Source organism: Protopterus annectens, chromosome 6.part1, assembly GCF_019279795.1.
Source record: "Protopterus annectens isolate FY-2018-M chromosome 6.part1, PAN1.0, whole genome shotgun sequence".
Classification (NCBI taxonomy): Eukaryota; Metazoa; Chordata; order Ceratodontiformes; family Protopteridae; genus Protopterus; species Protopterus annectens.
The window spans coordinates 192,722,317-192,748,585 of record NC_056738.1 but is presented as its reverse complement, the minus strand read 5'-3'; the positions used below and the strand labels follow the sequence as shown (position 1 = coordinate 192,748,585).

Genomic DNA, 26,269 nt, shown 5'->3' with positions numbered 1-26,269 from the left:
AAAAGCCTTTGACATGGTTAACCACAGCATGCTTCGTGCAACTCTATCTACCCTAAATATAAGTCCCTTCTCTGTATCATGGTTTTTAACAGCTATTTGTCAGATCAACAGCAAGCTGTCCTATGGCAAGACCAATTGTCCCCCCTGCTACCAGTAACTATAGGAGTCCCTCAAGGGTCTATCCTTGGCCCTCTGTTGTTTTCCCTATTTACTAACCAGATATCTTCATCCTTGTCAACTGCCTCAGTAGTACAATATGCTGACGACACCACCCTTATATGTGCTGCCCCCACCCTAAGTGAACTACAAACCCTAATCCAAAACACCTTCACCCTAGCTGAAACCTAGTTCACTAACATCAAACTTCTTCTCAACCCCAAAAAACAAACTAATTCTCTTTGGCCCAGGTAAATCTCCTCCCCTGAGCAACAACTTCATCATCAACTCCAAAGAAAACATTCAAATTAGTCCAACTACACACGCCAAATTGCTAGGCATAGAGATAGACAATAACCTGAAATTTGACATCCACATAGCACAAACCATTAAGAAAGTTAATAAAAAGTTAGGCCTCCTCTACAGGAACAAACACTTTATGACTAAACATACCAAAGTCACCATCGCTAGGACTCATCTCCTATCCACCCTCCTCTACGCCTCTCCCATCTTGATTAATCTACGCCAAACCGAACTGAATAAAATGGAATCTTGCTATAATAAAATTGCCAAGTTTGCATCTGATGCTTCTTACAGGTCCCACCACTGTCTATCCCTAAAAGAGCTTAACTGGCTTGAGTTGCCTCATATACTCATGTTCAATCAACTTTCTATAACTCACAAGCTCTACTACCTCCCAGAGTTAACCCCAGCACTTCAGCATTTAATACAGCCCCACATTCCCACTAGAGCCCTATGATCTAACAGCCTGAACCTAATAACTGTCATCCAACATAAAAACAATGCTGGTAAATCACTCTTTGCCAGCACCATTGCCAAAACCTGGAACACACTACCAATCCATATAACTCCTAGCACTTCCTTCAATCATTTCAAACAACTCCTTAAAACCCACTACTTAACTGACTGGCTATGCTCATGTTACACTCCAGGTTAAATCTAATTGTGTCACATGTTCAGATAAGTATAAACAGATTTGTCCTATAAAGCTTGTAAACCCAGATACTGGTAAAAAAAAAAAAAAAAAAAAAAAAAAAACTTTATTTTTTAAGTTTTTGACTATGTACCTCAATGTTTTCACTATGTACCTCAATGACTGCCTACTGCACTAACTAAAACTGCTAACTTCTAACCTATTATGTATTAAAATCAATTGTAAGTTTTATATTTTGTTCTCTCATGTACTGCATTCTATTGTACTGTGAAGCTTTTCTCCCCGGGCCTCCGCTGAAAATGGACCTGCATCCAGTCGGACTTTCCCGGTAAATAAATGTAAATAAATAAATAAAAATAAATAAGATTCATGCATTCAGCTGGTAATGATTGAGATGGCTCATCAGTGGTATACTTGTGACAAAATCTCCTTTTCAGCAATTACCACCAGCCTCAAGGAGGGCAAGACAAGACAGACTGTGAGTGAATTTGAGGCTGCTTATCCAATTATTTTAATCTTCAATAGGTATCGTACCTCTCAACCTCTTAGCGCAAGAAATCTGGACAAAGCCTAAAATAACGGGGGGGGGGGCAAAGCCCCCAAAATAGGGACATATTTTAAATGTTCTTATAAACTTAGAGAGCAGCTAGAATAACAGGATTGGTGTTAGCATACATTTTCTGAAGGATATGAAGCCTGAAACCTAAATGTATGTAATTATTTTGTGACTTCAGTCTTTTGTGTTTTGCCAGAAAACCACAAATGTTATGAGGAACAGACCAAAATTATGAGGCATAAATCTGGACATTCTGCGAAAATCTCAATGGTTAAGAGGTATGATAGGTATCGTGCTCGACGTACAGTTGAAGTTTGCTCCAGAATGGGGGGGTGCATTGAGATGTGAATCTATCATAATGCTGTATAGTTTCTTTTGACAGTTTAGTTCCTTTAACTGGGTATTTGACATATCATTTGATCTGGGAAGGAATTAGGGGTGAAAGAGAATTGAATCTTTTTGCTGAACGCATGCCAATATGTGTTTATAAGTATATTGCATGTAGTAGAAATATTTGTAAATAACAAGTGTGATTTGTGTGCTCGTTTCTATGCATAGAAAATTCACCCCGGGGATCACTCCAGTTGCTCTACTCGACAGAAGCACTAGGAACTAAGGTTGGGTAGCATGAAGCCAGGGTAATACTATAGGCTAGGCTTGTAAAAGCTCCAGAGCCGTTAGCCTAGTACACACCTATGAACCTATATAAAGTGAACAGCACTTAATGTATGCTGATGTAATAAATGCGAAGCACTTAAAGGATATAGGTTCATACTAGGCTAACTGCCCTAAGGGTCACTTTAAGCTTAGCTAACAATCTGAAGTTAGAATCAAACCCTGTACCTTGTGTAAAAATACTGTGCAGGACAGAGCTTGATGTCCCCTTTATCCGCAGTTGATTGACCTATTTATGTGGTAGTGGGAGCTTGAATTGGCTCATCTGTTCCACAGTGAGAATCAGGTAGTAGGGAGCGGTCTAGCTTGCTGCTTTGCAGGGAGTCTGACCCTTTCCTGTGGGTTTGAGTTCCATTCTGGTTTCCTTGTAAAGTGCTTATGGTACCTTGGGCTCGGAATTCCATGGGGTGAACCACAGCAAGCCCCATCTCCATGATGGGTTTATCCTTGCTTCCGTTTATCATGTAATGCTGTCTGTGAAGGTGAGTGTGGCATTGGTGGTGCTGTGCCCCTTTTGGGATCAGTGGTCAAAGTAAAAATAGAGATCAGGGTGCTGCATAAATTGAAGATACTTCTCCCAGAATGCAGATCATGTGAAGAAGAGTTTAAGACTTTTGGAAAGGAAGTAACTTTTTCGCAGTTAGAAGGCCCTTGTGTGTAATGGAGTTTGTGTTTGAAGAGGGATTGATTTACATTTGTTGTAAGCTTAGGGTAGAACTTGCCTGCACTGGGATGGCCATAGGGTTTAATGAGTTTTTGCATTTTGTTTAATATTGATGGCTTAAATAAGTAAGGTTGGTTTAAGTTTTTGATGCACTTCAAAGGGCAAGACTTTGGTGTATTACTTATCTTGGAGAAGTAAATAGCTATAGAGCAGTGAAGTGTGTATGGTCATGGAGTGTCAAGATGTTCTTTATAATGTGCTGTTTCAGTAGCCTTCAGTTGTAACAGCTGGCCAGTCTTCCAAAGTCTTTTTCTTCCTACACACACACACACACACACACACACACACACACACACACACACACACACACACACACACACACACACTTCAGGGCTGCTGCCTGCTCAAGCTCCTGTCTGAAGAAAACAGCCTGGGTGCCAGAAAGTTCTGGTATTTTCTTGCTGCTTGTGAAAGTGTTTTTCTTAGGCTTCAGAAAATCCATTCGTAGGTGAATAATAGGCTAACTTCCCTTGAGTGGCATTTTAAGCCTGGCTAGTAACTAGAGGTCAGAATCAAACTGTGTACTCCTCTTCTCTGAGGCAAAGACCTTGACTATTAAGCCAAACCTACCCATCTTTCATTGTTAGGCAGATATATTCCTTTTTGGGAGTTCTTCCACTGGGTCCCTATAATACCAGCATTTAGATGAACTTTAATATTCTGAGGGAGCTGTCTTGTCTGGTAGGCTGTTTGTAGCAGGAACTGTTCACAGGTGTGTATTAGGCTAATGAGCCTGGAGCCTTTGCAAGCCTAGTTCATAGGATTACCCTGGCATCGTGCCACCGGAACTTAGTTCCCAGTGCCTCTGTCGAGTAGAGCCAATGGAGTGATCCCTGGGGTGAATTTTCTATTTCCCATCCACTCATCAAGATTTCTCTTGAAGAGGGCTAGTGAGGTGCTCTGTTTGACCTGTATGGGAAGTCTGTTCCATAGCATGGGCAGTCTCTGGGTTAAGAACCTGTCCCTCTAGCACATTCTGTTGATTGTGGTAATGAGGTTGCGGTCTCAGGAGTGTGTGGTGTGGAGGGATTTCTTTAGATGTAGCATTTCTAACAGAGCTAGGTCAGACATGGCTTTGTAAGCCAAGCAGAGATCACCTCTAAGTAGGCGAAATGAGACAGAGAATAGTTACAGTTTTTTGAGTCTGTCCATATAGGACAAGGGTTTAAGGCCTAGGATCCTCTTTGGGAGGTACTTTTACAGTCTCTCTAGTTGTTGCAGGTGCCTACTGAGGTACATGCCAAATGGGGCATTGTACTCGATGACTGGCCTAATGAGAGAAGTGTAGAGGGAGACAATGACCTCTTTCTTCTTGGATGCAAAACCTTTAGTAATGAGATGTGCCACATAGAAGGACTTTCTGACCACAGTGGCAATGTGGTGGTCAAAAGAGAGGTTGCTGTCAACCTGTGTTCCCAGATCTCTTGTAATGCCTTCTGTGTTCAGTGTACTACCATTGATATGGTAATTCATGGGAACTAGGTTTTTCCCACAGGGGATGACGACACTTTTTTTGGCATTGAACTTAAGGCCATGGTTCTGACACCAGTCATTGGTCACAGTGATGCCTTTCTGTAGGATGTCAACATCACTTGAGGAGTTAATAACAGATCCCAACTTGCAATCGTCTGTGAACTTGGTCAGCCAGAGTCCCTTCGTGTTGGCCTGGACTTCAGAGAAGTAGATAGCAAACAGAAGAGGACCCAGAACCGAATCCTGTGGAACTCCACTCATGACTGGTTGGCAGTCTCACTTGGAGTCAGCTACTTTCACACTGTTGGTTCTAACTGTGAGCCAGTTTTCAACCCACCTAGTGATATAGGGGTTGATGACTAGCTTACTGAGTTTTTCTATGATTCCTGAGAGGGAGTGGGAGTTTATGCTTAATTTGGCACTGTTGTGGAAAAGAACTGATTGTGTGTATTAAGGGAAGTGTAAATGTTGTTGCTTGTGCACTAACTTTTCCTAGAATTTCTTATTTGGGGGATAGCCTTCATAATAGGCGTGGTCACGGAACTATTTATCGGTATCTCTGTTTCTCCCCCTCCGGTATCGAAGAAGAAGACTGCAAAGGAGCCCTTGCCTATACAGAAGGTTCAGTCAGTGCCCAAGCCACAAATGGGAGAGAGAGTACAGTAGCCAATATTTGTACCACAGACCCTTGCTTATTTCTCCAGAACCCTCTGGTATAGTCCCTTCAGCCACCATGGACCAGGTGTGAGCCACATTCTCTGCAGCTGTTCAGGTGTTCTTAGCAGTCATGGGAATGTTTACTAGGGAGGACATACCAGTGTAGCCGTGTGAAGGGACCTGTTCTGTGGGTTTAGGTATCATACTTGAGTTGGTTCCCTTCTAGGGTGACCAAGAAAATAGACAAACATTTGTTTTCCTCTGTTAAAAGATAGTTAGTTATTCCTTTGCCTAAAAATTTGTCGCAGGTTTTAAAATATGGAAGATGACTAGGATTGTTGTAGGCAAAACTTGGTTAGTTTTCTTCGATTCTGATGATTCTCTCTTAGAAGAACATGGCGGGTATTGGGCATCATCCTTTCGTGTCCATGTCCAGGATTCTGGTTCAGAGGAAAACATTACTTCTAACTGTCGAAGTTCCTGCATCCTTGAAGAAATATGTTTCATGTCGATGCTTCACGCCACCTCTCTCATTCTTCCTTTATTAGCTTTGGAGGATATTTGGAGGATGTTTTTGATTTTGCCTGTAGTATGCCAGATAGCAGACTTTACATGCCCATAAAAAACACAAACTTTAAGGTTCATCAGTCTCTCAGTCTGACAAGTTTTTTTTTTTTTTTCACTTATCCCAGGCCAGACCCATTAGCGTGTGCTATTTCTGGTCCAGTTGCTAACAAAAATCTGGTGAATGTTACTCCCTTTTCTTGCATACAAAAATGAGAAAGCTTTTGAGAGCTTTAGAAGAGAATTTGCTCTTTTACAATTTTTGTTTTCCAGTATTTTAGATTGCCACATTCATATGCTGCCTTGTTTTGACAATCTGAGGAACATTTCTGCTACCTTCTTTTCTGAACATAGGTACTGTCTGAATTCTGTCATTGCTTATCTTTTACAGGTAACTAAGTATTCTTTAAAAAATGTATATGATTGTGTGGATTTCTGTATTCAGGGAAGAAGCTACTAGTATTGTGATGAAGTGTTTTGCTTGGATATGTAATCAGAAATTGTTGAGATTGTGTTAAATCTGAAGTCTTTTAAAGTTCTTGTTTGTTTTTGTTTGGTCCTGCTACTCAAAACAATTTGTTGAAAGGTGGAATTTAATTCAGAGGGTCACTAAGATTTTTCTAGCCGTCCTTTTCAGAAATGTACTAATCTCGCTGATTCCACTCCAACACTCCCTCCCCCACCAAAAAAGAAAAAGCCATCCAACAGTCTTCTGGCAAGCAGAACTGTGAGGAAAAAGTGGCAGGAAGGATCTAACAAAAATGAGAGTCTTCCAGGAAGAGGTCATTCCACTAAATCAGAATCAGTATTTCAGCATTTTCCCCCCTTCCTCATTGCTACTCCTTCATATCTGTCCCAGGAGCTAGTTCTCTCTGTTGTCCTTTGTCACCAGATTTTCAAATGGGTTCTAAAAGTGCTCTGGGGAGTTACAAATGGGATTTAGAAAGCTAGCCTCCTTTTGGGGAAATCCCCTGTATCCTCCAAACCAGAGTTCCCTGTTTTCTGCAGTAGTCAGTCAGTGGGGAACAAGTTTTTATTAAAAAATGTTTTTGTTGTCAAAGACGGACCCTTCTGTGTTGACCACAGCTTGATCTCTCATTTCAACATGTTTGTACATGTGTGTTTTGATAACTTTAGAGCTGCAAGATGCTTATGACGTTGCTCGTTCTTACAGAGTTCAGAAATAAAGATTTTCTGCATCTGGGTTACATAATCGGTTCTCTTCCTTACTTTTGGGCTTATCCAGTGTTCCAAGGATATTGACAAAATGTGTATCTCCTGTGATAGCACATTGTAGACTGCACCACATTTGCTTCTCTCCCTTTTTAAGGCTAATCTTAGCAGAGTCTCTCCTAAGTGTCAGGAGTCCCTTATGTGTGCATAAACTCTTACTGACCTAGTTTTCCAGATAAACTTGCAAGAGGGAACAAGAGAGGATGCATTTTTGTCATGTCCATGCAAAAGGCATTCCTAGCTCAAACAATGGAGTTGTATCTGAAATTGTCTTGAGTTTCCCAGGTAGCCACTGACTTCGACAAGAGGTTGTTATGGTTCATGGCTCTATGATTTTCATGACTCCTCTGGCTAGTTTGTCCATGAGAGAAACTTAGTGGTTTGTAAAGAATGTTTGGACCCAGTATTCCCATACATTGTACCTATAGATTCCAGTGTTGGACTCTGAAGAAATAACTTCTTTGGTGAGGCCAGATGTCTCTGAATCCAGGTCTTTCTCTCACATCCCGTATAAAAATGGCTGGATGGGATTTAGCATGGGGAACTGTTTCAATGGTGGTAAAGGTGCAAGGTCTTTGTAAAGAGCAAGACAGGTCAAAGCACATAAATGTGAATGAGATGTTAGCTGTGATCCATTTTATAAAATCTCTTCACTATCTATGGTTTCCAGGATTTTTGCAGGTGATTACAGACAGCACCCCAGTAATGTGGCACATTAAAAAACTGAGGCATCAGGCCTCAGGCCTTGCTTCCTGTCTAGACTGGTTATAACAGCTTGGGAGGGCACTCTGCAGCACTGTGTAACCCTCCAAATGTTAAACATTCTGTCGGAACAAAATCTAGTGGCAGACAAGCTGAGCAGGACGGGGACAGATTCTTATGAATGGAAATTTAAAATGGGGTGGGGGGTGGTTCTTACAGAATTGATCTACTTGTGAGGAATACCTCAAGTAGATCTATCAAAACAGACAATTCAAATTCTGCTTCAGCATTCCTTGCATTCGGGTCTATATCACATAGTCGAAGTTAAGTAACTTTGAACATCTAATGGTCAAACCATTATGTTCGAAGTAACATAACTTCGACTACCTAAAAAAAAAAAAAAAAAAACACAACGGACAACAAAATAAACTGTTGTAAGCAGGGGGGTAAGCCCCCCTTCACCCACTATGTGGGGGACTTCACCCCACACACACCCCGCTACTTAAATATACCAACTCCAAGATCGCACCACATTGAAGTGAATGGAAACCTCTGCCTATGGAGATTTCCATTCACAAGCTCAAACTTTTACAAATTCGAACATATGGTCTCGACCATATGTGGTTCGAACTTGCAAAAGTTTGATGACATGATAGGAACCCCTTGCATTCTGGCCTGGAAAATAGATGTTTTTCATTCCTGTGGTCAGTAATGTTCCTTTATGCATTTCCACCCTTCCCACTGATATTGTGGGTTCTTATGGAGATTCAGAAGCGCTCTAGATCACTGTGGTGATTCCTTTCTGATCTAGGTAACTGTGGCTGTCCCTTATGGAAATCAGCCAATAGCAGTTTCCATAACCTTCCTTACAGATTGGATCGAATCACACAAGATGGGGAAGGTTGATGCAACTCTGTCTAAAACAATTACAGCTGACTGTCTGGTTAACTGAATTTTGATACACTTTTAGGCACCTTGTTTCTAGGCTGTGCAGTAGGTACTATTAAAGTAGGCATGAAAACCTGCTACTAGGAAATAGTATGTTGCTAAAAATGGATTTGCTAGTTGGTGTCAACCTAATAGTCCTGGTCCATTCAGGTATTCTGTGCCATTAGTTCCATAATATTTTGGCCTCGGGCCTATTTTAATTCTCTGTCTGGGTTCATCAGTTGTTATTGTCAGCATTTCTGCCTGTGAATCCTCCTATTTGGTCTCAGACTTTAGTCAAATTGTTCTTGAAAGGGTTTTGCATTTAAGACCTCTAGGAAACAGTGGAATCTTAACTTGGTGCTGGAAAAGTTAATGGTCTCCTTTTGAATCTGCTCATCAGGCTGATTTATGGTTCATTACTTTTAAGACTTACTCTTACTGCACATGTGAAAAGCAATGAGCATTTGAGTTGTACACATTATACTGGCCGCGTCATATCTAGTTATTTGTAGTGAGAGAGCTGCTCTAAGAACAATTCACTTATTCATGCCAAAAGAAGTTTGATTTATCCTCTTGCTTTCCTGAACCTAAAAATCATGGAAAATGGTTCTTCATACTATGCATGTGCATGGGCAACTCTGGTGTTATCTTCATAGGACTGAGTCCTTGAGGGAGGCTGGACAGTTTTTCCCCATATGAAGGGACAAAAAGCAACTGTGCCAAAACATTTCCAGATGTTTATTTTCTCTCTTTTTTTTTTTTTTACCATGGCATAACTCTTCAGGTAGAATGAAGGCTGGTTTAATTACAGCCTTTTTTACATTGGCAAATTGGAAATATGTAGACTCAAGAAGCATTCTAGAGGCAGCTGTTCAGTCCTCTGTACTTTTTACAAAGCACTACAACTCGATTACTTTCCAGGTCTAGAACAAGCTTTGTTAGGACCCTTCTTCAGGGGCTCCTGGATTCTAATCTTTACTCCTCCCATGTTGTGTTAGTTTACAGTAATCTACACACAGGCTGTCTGGTTACTTGAATCTTGATACGTTTTTAGGCACCTTGTTTCTAGGCTGTGCAGTAGACAGCAGCCTTGGGTGCATGTTTGGATGGAGCTAAAGGCTTTGGAAGACTGGCTGTCTCCTGTGTCCTTGTCAGGATATAATACCGCACAGCAGCAGTGATATAATTGAACATCATCTGAGATATATAATTGAACATCATCTGTGTTTTTATTTACTTCATATGCATATATTTCATTGAAGGATAACAGTTACATGTCATTAATACATGTCCCGTTATCACATTTGACTCCAACCTTGATCTTCAAGTGACTGAGAGAAGGGAGGCCGCTCTTGAATTAAAACTCTTATCCGTTCAGTGTAGTGAAGCATTTTAACCAATCCATCATGGTGAATTAATTTAAGCTTAATACTTTATTCCATCATTGTAGTAGCCTCTTCATTGGTTATACTAGCTAGTACAGCAGTCTTAGTTTTGATGATGGTAAATTGCAAGTTATATGATGTCTTTAAATCAAATGAGTAGTCATTTGTAGAACCTAAACAGGGTATCATTAAAGAAGAGAGAACTTTGTTCCACCAAGTTATTAAAAGAGACAGGATTCCAGGATCCTTTGTCCCCACAGCCATGCCAACAGCCTTATTTTGATATAATGAAAACTGTTGGTTCTGCTGTTGAATAACCTCAAGCTTCTACTGGGTAATTCTCTTTAGCTTTGATTTTTTTTTAAACCATGGTGTTGCTTCCATAACCTTAAGAGCCTTGCAAAAGATAAAGGCTCCTTTAAATCTACGTTCCTCTTCAAAATGCTTTCGAGGGGGACATTTTAGATACCCCTTTAAATGACGTTTCTTTTGGTTTAGTTAGGGACCAACATTTTCACTCCATTTTTATTTCATCATTTAATGCACAAACTAAATCTATCATTAATGTTATTGATAAGAACTGGGAATTATTTAGATGTAACCCCGCTATATTCACAATGTTAAAAATCTACTTGAGAGAGTTAATAAGTCGAGTAATAGAATAACTGGTATGTTTAAATGTGAAAGTTGTAACTTTTGTAAACACATGGAATGTACCAACCACTTTGCTATTAACAATAGAAATTACAAATTGAAGGCCAAATACAATTGCAATAGTAAATTTGTTGTTTACCTGGCCTTATGTTCTATTTGCCCCGCATTCTACGTGGGCAAAACTGAATGTCGTTTGAGGGAAAGGGTTTACGAACATCAGTATGCCATTACGCACAACAAAGACAACAATGCTTTGGCCAAACATGTCTATGTGAACCCTACACACAAGTTTAAATTTTTAGTTATTGATCAATTTATTCAGGACATTAGGGGTGGACCAGCCACGTTCAAACTGGAAGAACTGGAGTTGTTGTGGCAGATTAGATTAAATGCTTTTAACTTCCCAGGTTTGAACGAGGCTTGTTCCATTTCCTGTATTTTAAAATTAAGGAGTTTACAAAGATAATTATAGTATACTTAAACTATTTTACCAAATCTCCTTAGTTATATAATTATTTGTATTTCTTATTTGTTCCCCTTAGTTTAAGGACTTTATTATAAACTTCAGTTTTAACATTAGATTAACTTTCATAAGTGCATGTAATGCAGGGTTATACTATTTGTTTAAAGCTTTCAAGTCTTACTTTGGACTAGTATGTCTTTATTGGGTGCCAGTTTTATATATTTTATTTGTATTTAAGAATGTATTAATGGGTGTAGAGATGGTGTTATATTTGTGTAAGCTTATTGGGTCTATGTTTAACATGCTCATGTATATAAATTGAGTTAGTACAGCTTTAAAATTTTAAATTGTGGACATGTTTCCCGCACTTTCTTGTTTAAATGTTGGGTCTTAGTGTTGCTATATTACTTTCTGATGAAGTTTGTTGGAGAACAAACGAAAAGCGCTTAAAAGTCTTATGTTTTAACCTGATTTCAGCTTTGTTATCTGCTGTTTAATAAAGCGTCTATCCAGTTTGGAGCCATCCTGTCATCTGTTTACTTTTCGGGGTTATTTGTGCCGTTACTTGTGTTGGAGTTGATTTTTTTTAAACCATGGTGTTGCTTCCATAACCTTAAGAGCCTTGCAAAAGATAAAGGCTCCTTTAAATCTATGTTCCTCTTCAAAATGCTTGTGTCTAAATCTTGAGGATGTTTAAAATGAATGTTTGCTTTTATACATTCCACCCAGTTGTTTTCCCTTTGTAAATGGTGTTAATGTTGTATTAAGTGTGCGTGTATATATGTATGTGAGTACACAGTCACACACACACTTACACTCCTTAAATCTATGCATGACTATCAATTCTAAGACCGGTAAATAACATCTTGTTTTAAGTTAGTAGTATTCATAAATTCCTAATCTAAAGAATGATAATTAATCTGATATCCACTTATCTTCTTGTCTTCCCAGACTGTTTAAGTTCAAACCATGGAAATTTTGTATGTATAAATGTTTGTATTTTAATGTAAAACTTCTTATTCTTAAATGATACTTTTATATTGACAAGTAATTGAATGAATCCCACCATGTAGAAAATCTAGATTGCAAAATATTTATAATTTTTTTGAAAACAAGATGTCTCTATAGGGATTCAGTTATAATAATTTACCTAGTTTTGAGAAAAAGCTAATAGTTCAGGGTCTTTAATATTAAAATGGAAAGCATTTGAAGACCTTGTTAATAACTTCCAGTGAGTTCCTGGGCACTTTATAGATAAGGCTGTGAAAGAAGGTATTATGGAGTGCAGCTGAATATTTATTGGGTATTTGGTGAAGGAGTGTGCATTTTTGAAGTAGGGGTAGAGATGGGGTCTGTTAGAATTATTTCACAGACTGTGATTTCAGTCATATAGAATATTTTCTGCAGCACTTGATTCTCTAGTTCACTTGCCAGCTGGGGTGCCATCTCTATCTGTTCAGTGTGGGGATGGGCATGTAAACACCTATAGTTGTGTGTTTTGTTCCTTAATAGGTTGGTATGGTTCATTTTGAGCTTGTATACCGGGTACCCATTGAAGACTATGGGATAGATTCTGGTTCTCCATTGTCCTGTATTGGGTTAAGTAGGTAATCTCGTTTGTAATGGTGGCGGTTAAGGAAATGAGTACTTGTAGGTATTTTTGAGTGTGCCTTTCAACAAGGAAAAGACTAACTGTACCATATACTGCAGCGGTAAATGTTAATATAACCTACAGTACAGGCGTACAAAACTCTGTGGTGACATACTTCCATATTTTAGTGCTGTCAAAAACAACTTGATGCTCAGCTATGCATGTCCAAATTCAGTTGTAGAGAACTTACTCCTGAAACAAACAAATGCAGTATGTGAGAGATGTAATGACACTATGAATTTGGAATAAATTCTCTCTTATAAACCAGACATCAAATAGGTTGTTGGCACACACATCACCTCTCACACAAAACAGGTCACAACACAAACCCACATATGTGGAGGTACTCGGTAGAAGCCTACCTAAAGATCAGGGACCTCCCAAGCACAAACTACTTGCACATACTGCAAAGCAAATATAATCCACTACACATAACACACACACACACACACACACACACACACACACACACACACACACACACACATATATATATATATACACACACAAGTCTCAGCAATTATGTACATAAGGCAAAACTTCTCAAAACCAAGTGTCCTGCTCATAGGCATCTCCATAGTGAGGCACACAGATGTCTCCCTCACCAGGCTGGACAAGGTCATGATCAGCTGCCTGTCTGGTGCCAGGGTCTGTCAAATCACGCATGCACTCAAGTCTCTCAACAACTGAAGCTATGACTGTCATAGTACATGTACACTCAAGTCTCTCAACAACTGAAGCTATGACTGTCATAGTACATGTACACTCAAGTCTCTCAACAACTGAAGCTATGACTGTCATAGTACATGTGCACTTAAGTCTCTCAACAACTGAAGCTATGACTGTCATAGTACATGTGCACTCAAGTCTCTCAACAACTGAAGCTATGACTGTCATAGTACATGTGCACTCAAGTCTCTCAACAACTGAAGCTAGGACTGTCATAGTACATGTGCACTCAAGTCTCTCAACAACTGAAGCTATGACTGTCATAGTACATGTGCACTCAAGTCTCTCAACAACTGAAGCTATGACTGTCATAGTACATGTGCACTCAAGTCTCTCAACAACTGAAGCTATGACTGTCATAGTACATGTGCACTCAAGTCTCTCAACAACTGAAGCTATGACTGTCATAGTACATGTGCACTCAAGTCTCTCAACAACTGAAGCTATGACTGTCATAGTACATGTTGGGGTGAATGACTTGAGATGTACCTCTCTGGACTATATGAAGAGACACATGACTGAACTCTCAAATTGTCTCAGGCAGGTATGTCCCTAGCCCTAAGCAGCATTCTACCTTCATTCAGGATGATGCCATAATATAGGCAAAAAATTATAGACTTCAGCAATTGGGTTAGCTTCTGGTGGCCACCCAGGGGGATCCAGTATCTGGTATGGAAAAAAATGTTCCGTTTAAAAAAAAATGGAAACGTGTAGGGTATCCAAGCTTAGTTTTGGGCATACATGTGTTCAGACAGGATGGATTGCATTTGTCAAGATCAGAGAAGACAATTTTGCAGCAGATATTTTGCAATATTTGACAAACACTAGGTAGGACTTTTGCCGGGTCGAAAATTTAACAGTTCACAAATTAGCAACATCTGATGCATCTCTGATGGTTGTTAATGCTAGGAGCATTAATAATACATTTTTTTTATTGGAAAATTTGCTACGTTCCAACAAGATTGGTGTTATTGGTTGTGACATATGGTTAAAGAACAATGACTGGAAACCAGTTCTGTCAGGGTATAAATGTTTTTTTTTTTTGGGGGGGGGTGAGTAAGATCAATATAGCAGTGGCAGAAGTCAAGAGGCACCTCTTAGCTCAAGAAAAATGTATACAGTCTAAGATAAAGGGGGACACAAAAGACTATACACTATTAAAAATTATTATAAAATTACAAAGATCCTTGAATAACAGAATTTGTTTTAGCATGCATTTTCTAAAAGGAAAAAAGTGTGAAACTCAATTGTATGCCATTATTTAATGATCTTACTCCTTAATGACTGGAACAAACCAAACATTTTAGGTGTAAGGGACCCCTCTCCCAACCCATAAAAAAGAGAAGTAAATATCTGGATATTTTTGGAAAATGTTATATTCCAGATGCAACTAAAACTGATTTATGTATTGGTGCAAAACCAACAAATTATAATCAGTCTGAATTAGAACTGATTTTTTAGATTATTTCTTTGACAGATTAATATTGGGTATAGCAACAGAAGGGTAAACTGAGGAGTGATAATCCTAAAGAAATGTATAACTGTTTTCTGTCACAACAAATGTATTACTTATTAGCAATTACTATTGTTTAAGAAACAGACTACATTTCAGCCTTTAGTAAGTATGGATCTCGAGTAAATGTGTATAAATTAATACATACACTCGCACTCACACACACACAAACACACACACACACACACACACACACACACACACACACACACACACACACACACGCTTTTTCTGGGCAGCTTTTTTTGGGTTTGAATCATTCATTGCTCCTTGACTTTATGAAGAAAGCAGTGTTCAGTTTCAAAATAAACAAAAATGTATGTGCTGTATGCTGCTCTTATTACAAACTGCTCATCTCCCACCTTACATTCTACTATGCTGCATTGTCCATTTATCAGTGACCCTCTCTAACTTTCATGCATTGTGACAGGAGATTGATGCCTCTGTATTGTTCACGGTTGTGGATGTCCCATTTGTTCTTGTACACTGGCACAAATATGCTTATTCTCTAGTTATCTGGGATATACCTTTCTCAGCGCTCTGCTGTGAGTACCCTCAGGAGACGTTTCTCCTGTCTCATCCAGCATCTTTATCAGATCTGCTGTGGCCTCATCACAGCTTTCTGCTTTCTCTGACTTCATTATCCTTAGTGATATTCTAAGTACATGCAGGGTTGTCACCTCATCTCTTATCATAGTCTGGGGCAGTACAACTTCTGTGTGTTTTTTGTCCTTCCAAATCTGATGGAAATAGTCCTTATCTCTGCTTTTGATGTCCTGTGGAATGATGAGCAGGTTGTTGCTGCATCCCCTTATAAAGAGTGTCTGACTGTCTTCTTTATTTTTCTGTCTTGGCCTTGCAGCCCGATGTCATTTCTTTCAGCCACCTACTGAGTCTCTTTCCAGAAGCTACTACAGTGCCTCGCCTCCAATGCCCTTTTCTTCACTATTGCAAATCCTTTCTTAGCTTCTTTCTTACGCAATCAGTAATCCTTCCTAGCCTGGTTGGTAATTTCAATCGCCTTTTTTCCTGCCCTCTTTTATTTTGGAGACTTCCGGGAGTGCTGCATTCTACCACCCACTTCCCTTATGCACCTTATTAACATAACTGGCTCGGCCACATATCAGTTTTGTAGTCCTCACACATGGTAGTTTGAGGTGCTGCCACCCTTCAACTACATCTATTTCATTCTCTACTTGTTGTGCTGGAGCCCTGAGTAGTTCCTTGAACTGTTGCAACTTCTCTACAGTCAACTTCCAGGTCTTGAGCCAGGTATCTGTTGACCTTAGAGCCCTCTCTCAACACTGCTTGCAGCTGACTGTAGCAACTGGTGATTTATGCTGTGGGCCGACTGTTTGGCAGGGGGTAACTTTGCAATCATTGATTATACCCTTGTACCCTTTCCTTACTAGGGGAAGTCTACCTAAGTTGCATATTGGCCCCTCTTGGATATGAACTTGTGAATTTCTCTCTTTCTGAAGCATGTGTTGGCTACTATCAAGCCATTTGACAGACAGAATTCTCAAATGGCTCCCCCCCCCCTTATTCCTGTTGACCCCCTTGTGTGGAGCCAGGCAGTCCTTACTGCCTGTACTGTCGGTCCCGATAGGTGCATTCAAGTCACCCATTATCAGCGCCAATTCATGTTGTCCTGCTTTCTCTATTAGGTCCTGCAGCTGCTATCTGAATGCACTCTTTTCATCAGTGTCACAACCCTGCTGTGGGGCCCCAGGCTGAGAATGTGAATATTACCCTTTCATTACCCTGGAGTCTGACTGCCATGAGTCTGTCATTAATTCTGATGATATTCTTCACTGCCTTCTGATGCCTTTCTCTCATCAACATTCCAACACCATTTCTAGCCTGTCTTGAATTGCACAGTGTGTATCCCAAGCCAAGTGGCTTGGCTGCACCACCTTTCCATCTTGTCTCCTGGATACTTATGATGCCCAGCCTCCTCCTTACCATCATGTTATCCACTTCCAGGTTGTGTCCTGTCAGTGATCCTACATTGTGTTGCATTTCTCGGTTCATGTTTGACAGGTTCATTGGTTTATGTCCAGTCTTTGCTCAACAGAGCTATCCAAGGTAACCAGTACTGGGCAACTCTACACTGGCTGGCCAGTAGCTGTTTGACGCATGGCTGCTGAACTTTATGGCAGGTACACAGCCAAGAGGGGACACATACACACTTTGCGGAGTGCATTCAAACCCTACCATTATCTATATTTTTGCTAGTGGATGAAAAAGTAATAGGAGTAGACAGCAGAATTCCTGTGTAACACGTTCTTATCTTTGTTACCAACTAAAAAACAATGAACCATGATAATATCATAAAAGGAGGCAATTTCTTGAAAATATATACTGAGCAGCAAAGTAGCAAGTGGAACGTGAATACTAGACACATGGCCTAGGGTCATATCATTTACCCCTGTCAGTACTCAGCCAATTGTCAGTAGAGATTAGAGATCCTGCTGCAAGGTTGTTACACTGGAACTAATGGTCCTGCAGTGGTGTTGCAGAAGAAAGGCATTCCCAGTGGTGCTTTATACATTCAGTTATGCATTACAGTTGTTCAGAATGCCCAAATACACAGCAGTGTATTTACATACTTCTAACATGTTCTGAATAAGTCATGTATGTTGGTCTGTGTGTGTATTCATCTTCTGGAAGATGACTTACTAAGTGTACATACGTGGTGGATTACATTGTGTTTTAAACTGTACCTAGAATCCAGAATGATTCTGCTATTTGGCCTGATGCAGGGAGCCAAGTATTTCGATGACTGTACATTAGTATATTTCACAGCTGTATATAAATGCCACAATTTGGTGTTGACAATAGTCAGTGTCAGCCATTATGCCTGCCTTCCATTTGATGACATGCCTTTTCTGATGTGACTGGCATAAGCAGTCTTAATGGTACACATGTAAGGAAACAAATAATTTATAGTCACATGGTACAGTGGAATAGGGATTGCACAAATATGGAGGTAAATTTGTTTAGAGCTAGTTTCTTGTGTCCTGTCCATGCTTAGATGTAACTGTTTTATGACACAAGTACCAAATAATATTAATGAGTATCTCCAGTTTAAAAACTGGTTTCCTCTGTGTTACTTCTCATACCTCATCTGATGCTATTGTTAAGATTCCTGTGAATATGCTAAACCATTGTCTCTGACTTAGGGTTCCCATGCATATGCATCACACCTCTTTCTTAATCTTCTGTTGCTGAACAGTCAATTGAAGTTATTCACTGAGGAGTCATGATGTCTGCATAATGAATTCATCTCCTCAGCATGATACCTGTTAGCTCAGCTTGCCCCTTCCTGTACTGAAGGCCAGAGTCATTGCTATTCATCAGGCTTCACAAGTTACGTACTTGTAGATGTTATGATACCTGAAAGGTGTCTTATCTACACAATTGCTCTGGCTTCTAACTTTAGAACATCTCTTAGAATCTTTGTCTTTATGCAATTCTGTTGCCATGGGCAGTTTGTACATTATCTAGCTTGCCTGTACTTTGATGTCACAGCTCAGCTATTTAAAACCCAAAGTTTGAGCTGTGCACCCTTTTCTTTTTATGAAACCATAGCCCATCCCTGTGGTCATGTGAGTTGATGTTTGCGTATAATCCTACTGTTGTCATCACATTTGTTTTTTTTTTTTTTTGATTTTCCTATGGAAAATGACCTTTCAGTCTTGATCCCTGCTGTAAGAAGTAAATTCATGTGCTAATAGAAATGCAACAGTCAATTACATAAAAAACTGTAGTATAAAACATATTGTTGGAGGTAGTCTGGTTTATCCAACTTCGTGAGGAAATAAGTGAAAGTCTAGATGTCAGTGAATAGAGAAATGTGTTGTGGCAGCCTGCAATGGACAGCATTTTTGTGATTGAGCAAAATCATTATGTGCACTGTTCGAACAGTGAGAGTAGGCACTGCATATCATGAAGGAAAGAATATATTAAGTTGCAGTAAAAAAAAAAAAAAAAACACCAATGAATATGTGCAGGTAAAAGTAGTAGTACCCACAAATATAAGGAGACGTCAGTGCCATGCGTAAGACACACAGACAAGACAAAAGACTGCAATTCTATGTTGACACAAACATGAACATTCTTTATGACTAGAGCATTACTTTGCAGACCCAGCCAAATTTGTCAGTGGCCAAGATGAAGTGTAATCTGTGTATGTTACAGGCATGTTTAGAGGAATACTTGGACACCTCTACATTATGGATTGCTAAAAGGATTTTTGTAACATGATTTACTCTAAAAGTGCTATTCAGATGATATGAGTAAAGAAAGAGAGATGGGGGAACACTTTTCCTGACACACTAGGCAGACTGCAAACAAATCTGTTTCATGTGTATTGTCATGCAAAGCAAACTAAATTGCTGAACCTTGCAGGGCGGGAAATGTGATACTCTTGCTAGCTGAGGGTTGGAATATAGGAGGAGTAATTTGAGAAGGAACTGGAGCAGATTTAAGTTGAATGTCTAAAAAAAGTCTGTTATCTCAGCAATGAGCTGCTAGTTCTGGAAACTTTTTTCACAGAATGTGTAACACATCAGCAGGAAACACATTTGTAAAAGGCACTGTGTGACACTAAATGATACTTTACTGAGGCCTGTCAAACTTAGCTGGTCTTTTCTGTTCTTCCATTCTAAGTGAATGGAACTCTCATATGGCAGTCAGGCTATGGGTGTTGTATTCTCAGAAACAGTGGACTCGCACTGTATCATGGGAAAGATTTTTCTTTAGAAGAAAATAAACTCTCATCCGGATGTCTGCCCCTAGGAGGGCAGTCAGGGTTACAAACAAAATAAAATTAGTAGTGACTACTACTGTCTGGTGCATACATGTTTGCAATGAGCCAAACTTAAGGAAAAGTTAAAAACAAAATGTCTTTAATTATCTTCCCGTAGTAGCCCTTTAAGTAGGGGGTCCTCTATGTCAGTAACTACACTGATTAAAATTATCACTTTAAGTCTTGGAGTCTTTTGGTGAAGCTCACACTCCCTGTCAGTTTCTGCACGGACTCCCCTACGCATTCTAACCACAGTCTTTTGATGTGAGAACCAAAGTTAAATCTTAGCTTTTTTTGCATATTCTACCATGTACTTTGCTGCTTATTAGTGCTGATAACTTCTGCAAGTATATCTAGCTGAACACTTTTGCCCTGCAACTTCCATCACTCATTAGCCAGGGATTACATCAGGAGACAAATTAGGCACCAAGGCTGTGGGGTGTAAAGCATTATTAAAAGGAGTCTTCATTTCTGCTTGTACTACAGGGTGTTCTCTCTTGTCTCCATGTATATATATATATATATATATATATATATATATATATATAGGTTCACAGGTTAGTACTAAGCGAACTGCCCTTGCTAGCCATTTTAAGCCTAGTCAATTATCCCTTGTGAGACTTAAACACTACACCCTGTGTTTGTAAGGCAAACACCTTAACCATTAGACCACCCTCCCAACCCTCACTTCAATTTTCTGCTTGCTAGCTGTTTTGTGCTTGTTAATATACTGTACTTAAACTAGTGCAATCACATTACCTGAATCCAACAGTCCTAGTAATTTTTTTCCTTTCGATTGAAGGTCAAGGCCTTTGACAGTGTAACTTATTGGCAATGTAAACAAGCTAAAAGAGCAAACAGTAGACCTTTATTGTAAGATGGATTGTAAACTTGCTAAAGAACAGAAAGTAATAAAGTAACCAGCAGGGTACTGCAAAGATTCAGTACTGAGACCTCTACTTTTTGTTATATACCTTTTCAACCTCCATACTGCAAACCCTGATCTATGGATAACCAAATTTACTGATGACTGCACTATGTGTAATTGTCCAATTACCTATCAATAGAGAAGCCCTTTAGCAAAAACTAATCTTTACAAAGTTATGGCACAGAAAAAGGGCTCAAATTAAATGTAAATAAAAAGTGCAACATTGTTATCAGTGGACAACACTCCTCATTTACATCTTACAGCATTGCCAATACTTAACACGGACAGAGCAGTCAGGGATCTCAGCACCTTGATCGACAATTCCCACATCTTTGACCATCATGTTGCAAGTGTACTTACAAAAGCTTTCTATCTAGTATAACTGATTTCCAGAGGTATCTCAATTAGGTGAAAGGATGTCATCGTTCCTCTGTATTCTACACTAATTACACAAAATACTGAGTACAGTGCTCCATTTTGCACGTACCTAGCCAGAAGTGTTATGCAGCTACAAGGGCCTCAAAGGTTTCTGATGAAAAAAAAAAACATTTTCCTAAAAACTATTAATTACCAAGACAGACTCAAAGCTCTATCCCTATACTTTTTCTCTTATTGACTCCTGCATGGAGATCTATGCCTGGCATTCTGTGTCATCTAAAAATCCACCATAATTTATTTATGTATTTATTTCTTTTACATTTCTTGACCAGAATAATCTGGCTGACCTGGGTAGAAAAACTCCCAACAAAACCACAGACTAAACTGAATAACTGAACAATTAATCACCTCTTAAATCTGAAGTCAAACAGTCTAAATAAGTGTGACACAATAATACAGATACAAGAAGATAATTATGAATTTCAACTTCTTCAGAAATTACAAAAATAATAGAACTAACAGCACTATAGTTATCTTAACACTGATTAACGTAACATATTTCACAGATTCTGCCAAATGGAAGAAAAAAGGTTGCAGTAGAGGTGACAGAAAAAGGAAAGATTATAGTAAAGGAGTAAATAGAAGGAGGAGTGGTGGAGTAGTGAGATGGAAAGTGTAGAGTATAGAGAGGTTTGGGAGGGTTTTAAAATGAAGTGTTGGTTTTACTAGTCAAGTATTACATGAAATGAATCTCTTATAACCTTGCAAGATGCAAAGCTAAAGAAACACCTGAAATAAAGATTTGAACCTTCACATACATACACAGAAAACACACTGGAGGGACTGAATCCTTACCTGATGGTTGCACTATCTCTAGAACAAATTGTTTCAGCATGTTAAGTTGAGTTCATCTTTGTTTTTTCAATACTACTTTAATGATTGGTTGGATATCCAGAAGTTCATCCCCATTCCTCCTGGAAGATGGGGGTTATACATTGAAGATAGCATTTGTCAAGGCATACATTTCCTATGATCTTATAAACCTATAACTTAATCAAGATTTATGTTAAAACAAGCATAGCATAGAAGAAGAGGATTTTCAACAAACCTCAATAGCAGATCCCAGTAAAGTACATCATTAATAAAGGTACAATAACCTGAAATGATCTGTTATAGGTTCATAGGTAGGTACTAGGCTATCGGCTTAAGGGCCTAAGTAAGCCTAGCCAACATGGTTCCCTGTCTTACACCACCCAAGTAAGTTAATTTAATGTGCCCATGTTGAGCAGAGCCACACAAGTGATCCCTGGGGTGTATTTCCTATTTCCCATCCACTCATCAAGATTTTTCTTGAAGAGTGCTAATAAGGAACTTTGCTTGACATAGATGGGTAGCTTGTTCCAAGTACAGGAAGTCTATGGGACAGGAATCTATCCATCCAGCATATCCTGTTTATTGTGTGACAAGGTTTAGGTCCCTAGAATATGTAGCTCATAGGGATTGGAATTTCTTTAAGTGTAGCATGTCCAGCAGCTCTGGGTTTAACATAGCATTATATGTTAGGCAGAGACCTCCTCAGAGTAGGCGATATGCTACAGAGTAAAGCTGGAGTTTTTTGAGACGGTCAGTGTAGGGCATCTATTTGAGGCCAGTAATCCTCTTTGTGAGGTACTTCTGTGGCCTTTTCAGCTGCTGCAGATGTCTTGTGAGGGACATTCCAAAAGGGGCATTGTATTCTATAATGGATCTAATGAGTGCCAAGTAGAAGGGAACAATGACCTCTTTTTTCCTGGATGAGAACCCTTCTGTGATGAGGTGTGGCACATGGAAGGATTCCCTGACTACTGTGGCGATGTGATTATCAAACAATAGACTACTGTCCACGTTGGTCCCAAGGTCTCTTATCACACATTTGGTGTTAAGTAGACTGCCGTTTATGTGGTAGTTCATGGGTACAGAGTTTTTACCAAAGGGGATGACAATGCACTTTTTGGCACTGAGCTTGAGGCCATGCCTCCGACACCAGGCGTCTGTCTTAGTGAGGCCCTTCTGTAGGATGTCCACATCATTAGGAGTTTTGATTATGGATCCTAGTTTGCAGTCATCTGCAAATTTAGTTAGCCAAAGACCTTCTGTGTTAGCCTGTACTTCAGAGAAATAGATACCAAACAGGAAAGGTCCCAGGACTGAACCCTGTGGTACTCCACTTGTCACTGGTTTAAAGTCAGATTTGGAGTCTGCTACTTTCACAGTGTGGGTTCTGTCAGTAAGCTAGTTGGCAACTCATCTTGTGACATAGGGATTTATACCTAGTTTAGTGAGTTTATCTATAATTCCAGAGTGGGGATGGTGTCCATCCACTCACCCACCTATGAAAATAAGTGCTCAGTTCAGCAACATATTCACACACACTTTCATCTGCCTCGAGTCTATGTTCACAAAACTTTTTCCTATAAGTTTCAGGTGTTAGCTTAAAATATTCTAACAAACAGTTCTTAACAGTAGTATAATCAAAATATTCACAATCAGCAAGTTTAGACAACACAATTACAGCTTTTCCATGGAGTAAGGGGGTCAGGAACAGTATCCAGAGCCTTTGGTCAACATCATACTGTTTAGAGACCCTCTCAAACATATGAATGAAACTATCAAAATTATCCCCCTCTGTAAAATCAAGAAGAAATTTACTGACCATTTGTGCTTCTGGGGTCCAGTTACTCCCTTCCCTAAGAGTCAGCATCTCCTTTCATTCTCCCTCTGCCTTTCCTTTTCCTCAGCTTCCAGGCATAGCAGTTTCTCATTCTCCTCAGCCTGCAAACATCACAGTTTCTCACTGTCCTCACTCTCTAGACACCTCCGTCTCTCTGCTGCTTTTATTTCCACATGCTAGGCCTTCAACTCAAGTTTCTTTAGCTCCAGATGGATTTTTAAGTCGTCTGTAGAAAGGTTGAGCTGTCTCTCCTCAGAATGTGGTACATCTCCACTGCCAGTCTGATTGTCCTCCTGGTTGCTGTTTTCTGATGCAGCTGTGACCAAAGCTGCAATCATGTCTGCCTTAGTCAGGTTTCCCTGCACCAGTCCTTTAGCCTGGCACATCTTAACCAGCTGGCTCCTTGTAACCTTTCCATACTCCTCTGCTGACATGCTTGTCTGCTCTCCCTGACTAACTAAGCTAACAAAAGAAATAAAACAATTGTGATCTGTACTCTGAGTATTCACTGCGTGACTGATTTAGAGTACAAAAACACTGTTCACAAGCTACAGGAATTCACTACCCATACCACTACACGTGAATTAGTATTTGTCAACCAATTAATATGTGGTGTGGATATCACACCACTGCCAAACTATTAATATGTGATGGCCTAGCAATCAAGGAGCCTCAGTCCTCACCACTAACACCAGCGAGGAGCATCCATATAGGGAAAGATATCAAATACACACACAGTAAATTACAATTTCCCTTAAGAGCACACAGAGATCACAGTCAGTCTGGGGATGGTCTCTCCCTTTCTCTCCATGTCCCCAATAAGACTCCCCACTGGCACAGCTATAGGGTCCAAGTCTCAGCCTAGTGGGCAAACTAAAACCTCCAGCATCCTGTCTGTCCAACCAGTGCTTCCTGTCCCTGCCCAAGTAGCTGACACACACACACACTTTGAGATAAGAGTTATATACAACTACACAGACACTCCTGGGGAAGGCTGGCACAGGTTCTCCAGCTGTGCCCCTTTTACCCAGACTATATGGTAGTACCACTTGCCACCACCCATTAAAATTTATCAGCTACTAAATGGCCCTTATGAAAGGGTGTCCAATTATACTGTGCAATATTATTATCCAAATGCTAAGTGCAACTGGACAGTCAAGGTTTATTTGAGTGGCTTGGCCAGTATTGCTATATACATGCAATGCACTCTAGATCTTAAATTATCTGTACACAAAGCAGCCACAGTTGAAAGGTTTAAAATATTTAATAATAAATAATAAAAACACAAGGCAATACTTCTTACTACAGAGTGCTAGTCAAGAGTTCAGAGATCACAGAGAAATACTTAAAATAATACAGTAGAAAAGTTCTGACATCAGTACAGAAAAAAAACTAATCTAATCTTCCTTGTTCCTAGCTATATCTAAGAAAAACATAGTTCTAAAATAAATTTACATATAGAACACAGGCAGAGTGCTGGAGAGTCGGGTGTTCTCAAGACAAATGCTACACACCCTCATTCTTTCTGCCCTTAAATTGATAACACAGTACCACTGATGCATTTCAGATTACATAATTTCTTTCTGGTTCCCAGGCTAACAGAAACTCAGAGGTTAACAGCCCTTTTGATCTTGCAGCTGGTCAGGAATCCAGAGCAATAAAAGAAATTATACATGCAAATTCTAGCAATTAACTCTGGTCTCAAAACAATAGCCAGAATTCCTTCATCCAGACATCTCGGCTCCAAGCCCTGAGATTGAAGACTTAAGTCATGCAATGCTTGACTTATCAGCTTTCTTACAGTAGACTGCACTGTTACATTTTTTTTCAGTTCAACTTCTAACAGAGGGCCGGATTCACGAAGGCTTGCACGGAGTCTAAGAGTAGAGTAAAACTCCATGCAGCCAACATGTCCGCCGAGCGATCCAGGAACAGCCGGCAGGGGCATGCAAGAGAGCTCCTAAAACGACTCTTACACGGACAGAGCTAAGTTATGCCAATTACCTCATTTGCTGCCGAAAGCTATGCAAATGAGGTAAATTTGCGATCCAGGAAACCCTAACCTGTCCGAGTAAGAACAGTGTTATTTGCAGAAATGTACTCCGTTGACAACAGAGTACCATTCTGGAAATAGCAAAATGGAGCCATGACAGCTCCAAATAAAGGCTGCATCCAGTTGAGGAAGCATGCCAATGGCCAAATATACGGCCATTGGCAATGTTCCCCGATGCAAAATAAAAAAAAAATATTTTTTTTTACCTCGATCTCCGAAGTTTAAGTGTAGCACAGCGCCGCACAAACGTGCTGCGCTTTATAAACCAGAAAACCAAAAATTAAAAGCCACAAATAGGGATTTTATAGAAAATCTTAATTTTCAATGCAAGTGAATGGCAGGCTGAAGACAACATGGCTACCGAGTA

The 26,269-nt window shown here is 39.7% G+C and overlaps 1 protein-coding gene across 1 annotated transcript in view; it reads right to left on the bottom strand.

Annotated features, from left to right (window-relative positions):
• CCDC69 (coiled-coil domain containing 69) overlaps positions 1 to 26,269 on the bottom strand; it is a 931,420-nt gene that overhangs the window by 13,897 nt on the left and 891,254 nt on the right. The window lies entirely within an intron of this gene.